The following is an 8,387-nucleotide window of genomic DNA, read 5'->3' as shown; positions in this document are numbered from 1 at the left end:
ATAAATAAAATCTTTTTTTAAAAAAACCCTTATCTTAAAAAGAGAAAAAGAATTGCTGAAGCAGTGTCACTGAGTGGGAGAGAGTTTGGAATCTAGCACACAAGTGAAAGGTTCTTCAGTTGACAGGAGTGTAGGCTCTTCTATGGGAACAGGCAAGCAGGTGGATAGGAGGGGTTGTGGGAATCTGTGGAAGTTCTCTTCTGATCATTTCAATTTTCTCAGAGACGAAGTAAGGTCATCAATAGAGAGGTGCAGGGGCACTGGGGTGGCTTACGTGGTTGAGTGTCTGCCTTCACACTCAGAGTGTGATCCTGGAGTCCCGGAATTGAGTCCCACATCAGGCTCCCTGCATGGAGCCTGCTTTTCCCTCTGCCTATGTCTCTGCCTCTCTCTCTCTGTGTCTCTCATGAGTACATAAAATCTTTTTAAAAAAATAGAGAGGTGCAGAAGATAACAGAGCTTTGAAGAGAAAAGAGAAGATGTGAAGTAGTTATCGAGGAGAATGGGAAGATGAATGAACTAAGGAAAAATTCTGAGTGCCATAAAGGACCCACTTGAGTTCAGGATCATGAAGGTAAGTGAGATAAGTCAGTGTGGTTGTGCTTTTTTTTTTTTGGTCCAATAATAATTAGCTACCAGGATGCAGGTTCAGAGTAGGCTTAGAATTCTTTTTAATCAGGTTTACCAAGGAAAGAAGAGCAAGGAAGTTGAGAATATAAGTAAGGGAGTGATTATGATTCTCCATGGAGTTTAGGATGAAGGAAGAATGAATATGGAGAGATTAAGGACAGAGAAAGGTGGTAGGATCAATGAATTCCAAGATTTTGTGGGTTTGAGAGACTGTAGGAGTCAGAGAATAAAGGGGAATGATCTGGAAAGATAGATGTATAATGAAGAGTCTGACGTATAATGAAGAGTCTGACTCCACTTTTTAAATATTCATTGGCAGCTTTCAAGCCCCACCTCTCCTCTTTTCTGTCTGCCCCACATCTGAGAAAACTGATAAGATGGCTCCTTTGGTGCTGGTGGAAAATTCAAACCATGGAACACTCACCCCACTTGAGGGAACCTTCATCCTGGTCCCACCCCTCAATCACCATAAAACCCTAAGATAGTCTCTTTCTCTGTTCCCTCAGCCCATATTTGTACCAGCTTAGGAGCCTGCCCTGCTTTCCACAGAAAGCTACTTTTTGTGAATGTTAAAACTTTTTTTTAAAGATTTTATTTTTAAGTAATCTCTACACCCAACATGGGGCTCAAATTCACAACTCTGAAACCAAGAGCCACAAACTCCACAACGGATCCAGGTGGGTGCCCCATACAACTTTGCATACTCTCTGGTACATGTGTGGCATCGTTAGTCTTGACATTCAAACAAAATTTGGGGTAGAGGAGTCCATCCTACTTCTGCAGAGTGACCACAGCAATATGGTCATTAGAGTGGGGTGCATGAAAACAAGATTATGGAGAAGTGTTGAAGTCTAGAGTGAAATACAACAATGGCAGTGAATGCCTAAGAAGTGTGGATACAGTGTCATTGGAAAAGAGTCAAGGAGAGTGCCGTAAGGATTATGTATGTATGTATTGAAAATAGGACTTAGAATTAGGAGAGATGCTAGAGAGGATGCCAGTAGCCCTGGGAAAATCAGGCAGAGTGATTATGAGTGAGTAGGTGACTACCACAATGATGAGAGTGACAACACCAGAGGACATGAGTTAAAAAACAAAGCAAATACTGAGCAGGGGGAGAAATTAGAAAAGGAAGAGGAAGAACAGTCTGAAAGAAGCAATGAACAGCAAGGAAGATTCTTAGCCCACCTCCAAGTCCAGTGGTATGAGGTCTCTGGAAAGGCTGCTGGGACAATTGCATCTACAGAAGGTGAGCCAGGCTTGCTTTAGAACAAGGTGAAGGAAATATTCAGAGAAGAGAGTGAGGATACAGAGGATTTTGCTGGTGATCGACCATGAATTCCAGAGGACACAGTGGAATAGTCTCAGAATTTGAGGAGTGGCCAGAAAAGGATTCAAAACAGGTCATATGAAGAGCTTTGACTGGGCCAGTGGGTGATAGATGAAGGGTGACCTGGGAATCTTCAATTTTCCCTGGTAAGAGATATAATAAACAGGAATAACAAGGACAAAGGTTCAACCAAATGAGAAGAAACAATTACTCAGCTTTTATTTAGAGTCAACAAAGCTTAAGTTAATATTTTCTTAATAGGAAAGAAAAAATTAGTTTAGATCATTTTCTTTTTTTTTTTAATTTTATTTATTCATTCATGAGAGACACAACAGAGAGAGGCAGGAACATAGGCAGAGGGCCCTGCAAGGAGCCCAGTGTGGGACTCAAACCCGGACCCCAGAATTACATCCCGAGCCGAAGGCAGATGCTCAATCACTGAGCCACTCAGGTGCCCCAGTTTAGATCATTTTCATTTCAAACTTGGGTTGTTTTCCTTGTCATCATATGTTCCAAGAACCTGAAAGGGAAATGGGCTAGAGCAATTTCCCAAGGTCCACACTGTGAGCCTCATTATAGGTGGGTTTGATGATCCCTCATACAACTAGACTTGTACTTTTGTTTTTTTGTTTTGCTTTTTTTTTTTTAAATTTTAGACTTGTACTTTTGGTTTTAAATCCACCTGTATGTGTCCCAAGATGGGCCCAAGCAGGTTGGACTATAGCAAATTTGAGTAAGAAAATTTCTACCTCTTAACTTGGTAGAGTACACCTCCTTTGTACTCTTACCATGTTAGCCCTGCAAATTCTTGAGCTTGCATATTGGACTTACCTTATAAATTTACCTGGTGTTCATCCTTATAGAAAGAACTTAAAGGTTTTCTGGTTTTCTGAGTAAACGCTAACTAATCCAAAACTAATCCATATGATTCTGTTCAGAGGTGCTAATTTGTCATCGTGTAATGTTAACTTTGGCCTTCCATGGACCAAGGAACGACTCCAGTAATTCAAGTAGAAGTGACCCTTGAACAGCATAAGTTTGAATTTTGCAGATCTCTTATATGCAGATGTTCTACAGTACTTTAAATGTATTTTCTCTTCCTTATGATTTTCTTAGTGACACTTGTTTTTCTCTAGCTTATTGTAAGAATATAGCATATAATACATATACAAAATATGTGTTAATCATTATTTATGTTATAGGTAAGGCTTCCAGTCAATAGTAGGCTATTGAGTTTTTGGAGAGTCAAAATTATGCAGATTTTCAACTATGTGCTGGGGCGTTGACACCCCTAGTCCCTATGTAATTCAAGAGTCAACTGTATAGGAACATAAAGATCAGCAGTCTTTGAACGTTTTTGGTTATATACTCACAAAAGAATTTTGAAAAATACATCTATCCCCTTCTCATTTTTATATCGATGTCCAAAATTTTTACCATAAAATAAAACAATTGTAAAGGAAGCATTTCAATATTACATTGTAAATATTGGCATTTAAAAAATAAGTCTTGGGGGGCAGCCCCAGTGGCTCAGCGGTTTAGCGCCACCTTTGGTCCAGGTCATGATCCTGGAGACCCAGGATCGAGTCCCATGTCCCACGTCGGGCTTCCTGCATGGAGCCTGCTTCTTCCTCTGCCTGTGTCTCTGCCTTTCTCTGTGTCATAAATAAATAAATAAATAAATAAATAAATAAATAAATAAATAAATAAAATCTTTAAAAAATAAGCCTTGGGGATCCCTGGGTGGCTCAGCAGTTTGGCGCCTGCCTTTGGCCCAGGGCGTGATCCTGGAGACCCGGGATGGAGTCCTGCGTCAGACTCCTTGCATGGAGCCTGCTTTTCCCTCTGCCTGTGTCTCTGCCTCTGTGTGTGTGTGTGTATGTGTGTGTGTGTCTCATGAATAAATGAATAAAATCTTTAAAAAAAATAAGTCTTAAGTATGTTCAGTGGGCTATAAATACCACAGCAGTTTGATATCATTTAAAGAGTAAATTAAAAAATGTCTTTAGCTATCCTCATTGAAACATTATTCCTTTTGCTTCTTCTTTAGCGTTTATAATTACATTTACCTTAAATAATTTTGTCCTGTTATCTATTTTTATGCATTCTAATTTCTTTTTCAACCTGTCATCTGTCATGCTTGCCTGCAATAAAAAGTAATTTGGCATGTTAATGCCATTTATTTTCATTTTTAAAAATTTGATTTTTGAATATATAATATTCTCACTGTTTCAAAAATAAAAACTAAATAAAAGTGTAGATTGAAAAGTCTTATTCCCACACTCATGCCTCTCTACCTTATCCCTACCCTACAAAGATAATCACTCATTAATTTTTAATGTGTTCTTTCAGTGCCAGTGTTCCTTCATATAAATAAAAACAAAACTGAATATGTTTTTTAAGTTGAATATGTATCTCACCTTTCCTTTTCTTACATAAAAGATGGATTGCTTTATTACATTTTTTAAAACTGTAAAATGGCAATGCACTGATTAAATTAACGAAAATGTACTAATTAGACCAATATCCAATCACACCCCTGATAAGAACTTTTCCTTTTCCTTTTCCCTTGAGTGTAAGAGTTGGGTCACAAATTCAACTCATATTCTTCAAGGACATTTCAAAAACCTCTGGTGCTTTTAGTTTTTCAAATTCAACACCAATAAGAGCCAAGATTGCAAATGGCAGTTCTGGGTAGGCATGTTTCCTTTGAGTGGTTCAACATTTACAGATTGGGACATTTTACATAAAGATCCAGATTTCTAACTCTTTTGAAAATGGGATGATCAGCTAACTCAGTGTTCCATTCACCCAACAATGAGTTGACACTGAGTACAGCATCCTCCTCTTTTCTGGGCCTGCGCTCTACGGTTTGCTGGAGTCCCCCCTAACTCCTTAACTTTTCTGCCTCAGCCTCCAGCACTTATTTCTCTTTCCAGGCTGGTCCCTACAGGCATCTGACTTTATGACCTCTGAATTAACCTCCTTGTGAGTGATTTGGAAAAGTAGACACAATCAGGAGTTTCTTTGAAGCTTCAGAAGGGAAAGCAGGAAAGGAACTAGTGGTGAAAATAGAAGGGAGGAGATGAGGCTCTGAATTAGTGATTCAATTAAAAGAGAACCCCTGGGGGGCCTGGGTAAGCTAGTTAAGGGTCTGCCTTACAGCCCTCATGATCTCAGGGTCTTGGGATCCAGCCCCGCATTGGGCTCCCTGCTCAGTGGAGAGCCTGCTTTTCCCTCTCTCTTTGCAGTTCCACCAACTCGTGTTTTCTCTCTCTCTTCAAATAAATAAATAAAATCTTTTTTAAACATAAAAATTAAAAAGAACGCTTGTTTTATGTGAAATTCCTCAGAGAACAGAATAGATAAATAGTGTATTTATTTACACTGTTTCCTGGGGCACAAATTCAGTCACCACCATCCACTAGAATGCTAAGGCAAGGTGATGACTGAATTTGCATTTCAGGAAAAATGAAGTCTGTTGTAACTTAGGAGAACATGACTAAAATGGGAGACAGGGCATTAAAATTAAAAATTTAATAGAAAGAAAGAAGGAAGGAAAGACAGAAAACTGAAACAAGAGATAAGGCACTCATTTATCTTCTATGAAAAGGCCAATTGGATATTGATTTTTAAAAATACAATGATTCTTTAATTTTCCATTGATATCACACCACTATTGTGTCCAAAATATTATAAAATGATGTTAGGAGTGTAGAACATAAGAAATTTAATATGAAGTAGGGCAGGCATTTTGTGTATCTGTTTTTTAATATTAATATTAATATTAATTTAATTTAATTTAATTTAATGGAATGATTATAATTTGACAGCAAATTCTGGTTCATTGTTGTGTTCTTAATACCTAGCACAGCACCTGGCATATAGATGGTAATCTGTAAATATTTGCTAAAAGAATGAATGAATAAATGAGGCTGCCAAGAGGACAAAAAAAAATGTAAAAACAGAATATGTTTTAAAGATGTTTTTAACTTAAAAGCAACATTCAAAATCTGAAACAGAATCATGAATGACAATCTATGTTCCATTTCTTATTCTTATTGATACATTCCCTGAAGAAATATTGTGGGTTTTTTGGAATAGTTCCTCAAGAAAAGGAACAGCTTATAATTTGGTGCTAGGATTTTGTCTGACTTGAGGCATAACACTATGATTCTGGAAATTGAAATTCCCCCAATGAAAACATGGCACTAAAAGACTTCTATTGAGAATTCACAATGACTATAGCAAGCAAGTCAGAAATTATCATACAAAACTTGTCACACGCCTGCGATGGTGGCATTTCTTAGAACACCTTTGGATTAATCATGAAAACAACTATTCTTTAAGAAGCTGCTGGAAGGAAAAACAAAACTCGTCACATGGAAGTTATTGAAGGGTTTATTTTGTTATGGTGGGTTGTGGTCTTCAGCAGGGTATCAACTTGTCCTGAGACTGAGAATATTTTCACCCTCTGGCTATAGTCTCAGGGTCTCCTTTAGAATAATTGTTAATGTCCTAACATTCAAATACCATTCCACAATCTGGTTTCCCTATTTTGTGCATAAGGTTATGCCAGGATATGCCATGCTCTCTACAGAAGGGGGAAATTGCATAGAGACTTAATGCAGCTAGAGTTGACCTGTTAGCACAGTTCCAGAGCACTGTTTATTAGGGTGATTTGTAGTGTTATCTTCCTTCTGAAGACCAGCCCTAAATATTTCCCAGTTCTCTTGAGCACAGGAATAACCATCCAAATCCAGGAAACATCCAATTCTCTCAGATGACAGCAAAGATCTTAGGAGACCCAGATGTTTCCTCGCTGATTACCCCTAGTAAAATCCAGTCAGAACCAACCAATTCAGAAAATGTAGTAAGTGTTCATACTTCTTGTGAAGTATATTCCTTATCTTTTCCCAATTTTTTTTTCTCCCCATTTTCTTTAGTGTTTCTTGTTTCCCTGTAGTGATTAGGGGCTATCTGGAGAGTCTGTTTGACTGGTTCTGTCACTTTCTCGCTGTATGACCTCCTTGGGCAAGTTACTTAAAATCTCCATGCTTCAATTTCATCTTTAGTAGTAGGTTAATAAACCTATGTGACAATTAAATTAGACTATATGTTATAAAGTTCTTAGCATAATACCTCACACAGACTAAGTGCTACACACACACATAGATGCCTAAAATGCCATGCTGGAAAACCACGTGCAATCACTTTTTTTTTTAAGTAAAAAAAACCCAAAAACAATAGAAGGAGTTTTTCACTTCAAAAGCATGACTGGGTAAATAGGTAAATTCACAGCCATTCCTGTGAAATTTATTATTGAACAAATTCATGGAACACAAACATCTTCAACAATCCTTCCTCAAAAGCTTTAGGTAAAAATCCATTTCTGAGTTTTAGGGAAATGAGTTTTTCCACACAAATTAATTTTCTTTGTTTTTTTAAGATTTATTTATTTATTTTAGGGGGGAGGGGCAGAAGAGGAAGAAGAGGGAGAGAGAGAATCTCAAGCAGTCTCCCTGCTGAGCACAGAAAGTTCCACGCAGGGGGCTCCATCCTGCAACCTTGAGATCATGACCTGAGCTGAAATCAAGAGTCAGCTGCTTAACCGATTGAATCACCCAGGCACCACAATTAATTTTCTTAGTAAACAAAACTAGGGGCACCTGGGTGGCTCAGTGGTTGAGCATCTGCCTTTGGCTCAGGTCGTGATCCCTGGGGTCCTGGGATCGAGTTCCATATCAGGGTCCTCATAGGCAGCCTGCTTTTCCCTTTGCCTGTGTCTCTGCCTCTCTGTGTGTCTCTCATGAAAAAATAAATGAAATCTTTAAAAGTAAAAAAAGTAAACAAAACTAGTCCCTTAAGTACAACTCCTGTAAAAGTTTTGACCACTGTTACATTAATAGAGATCTTTTGAACTATGTCACTTTTGTCCCTGTCTTATTAAACAGATTATAATGAACACAGTTTAACAATTTCTTGAAGCTATAGGATTATACCTTATAGAACCACTTATCTGGCATCTTGGGAGTAGGCTGGGTATGGCCCACTAGTACCAGAGAAGGGAAAAGAACCAGTCTTGAACATATCCACTGGGATATGGATTGGAACTTGAGGATTGGATCTTGGGGATACTGACATGTTAACAAGTGTTCAAAATATTTCAAGATATCAGGCCATAGTTCATAAAAGCAGTTGTCAGTGGATGGCCTGAGGCAGCAGTTGAATACACAGCCAAGTTGACACAGAGTTAAGTTGACACAAAATCAAATAACTCAGAGGGACATAGTTCTCTAGGATTCAGACCAGAAGACTGGAGGGGGTCACTGGAAGATTTGTCCAAATACTGCCAGGTTCTATAACCTGTGTACAGGGCAGGGCTGCAACCTAAAAGTAATAACTATGCTGGGCAGGCAACTGGAAG

The 8,387-nt window shown here is 38.4% G+C and overlaps 1 non-coding gene across 1 annotated transcript; it reads left to right on the top strand.

Moving 5' to 3' along the window:
* The first annotated feature begins 6,248 nt into the window (after positions 1-6,248).
* Positions 6,249-6,314, top strand: LOC112918495 (small nucleolar RNA SNORD58). Its single transcript, XR_003234710.1, has one exon. It is a non-coding gene; the product is annotated as a small nucleolar RNA SNORD58 (small nucleolar RNA).
* Positions 6,315-8,387: the final 2,073 nt, after the last annotated feature.

This window comes from Vulpes vulpes, chromosome 3, assembly GCF_048418805.1.
Source record: "Vulpes vulpes isolate BD-2025 chromosome 3, VulVul3, whole genome shotgun sequence".
NCBI classification, from domain to species: Eukaryota; Metazoa; Chordata; class Mammalia; order Carnivora; family Canidae; genus Vulpes; species Vulpes vulpes.
The sequence above is the reverse complement of the archived record's forward strand: the minus strand, read 5'-3'. Positions and strand labels throughout refer to the sequence as shown.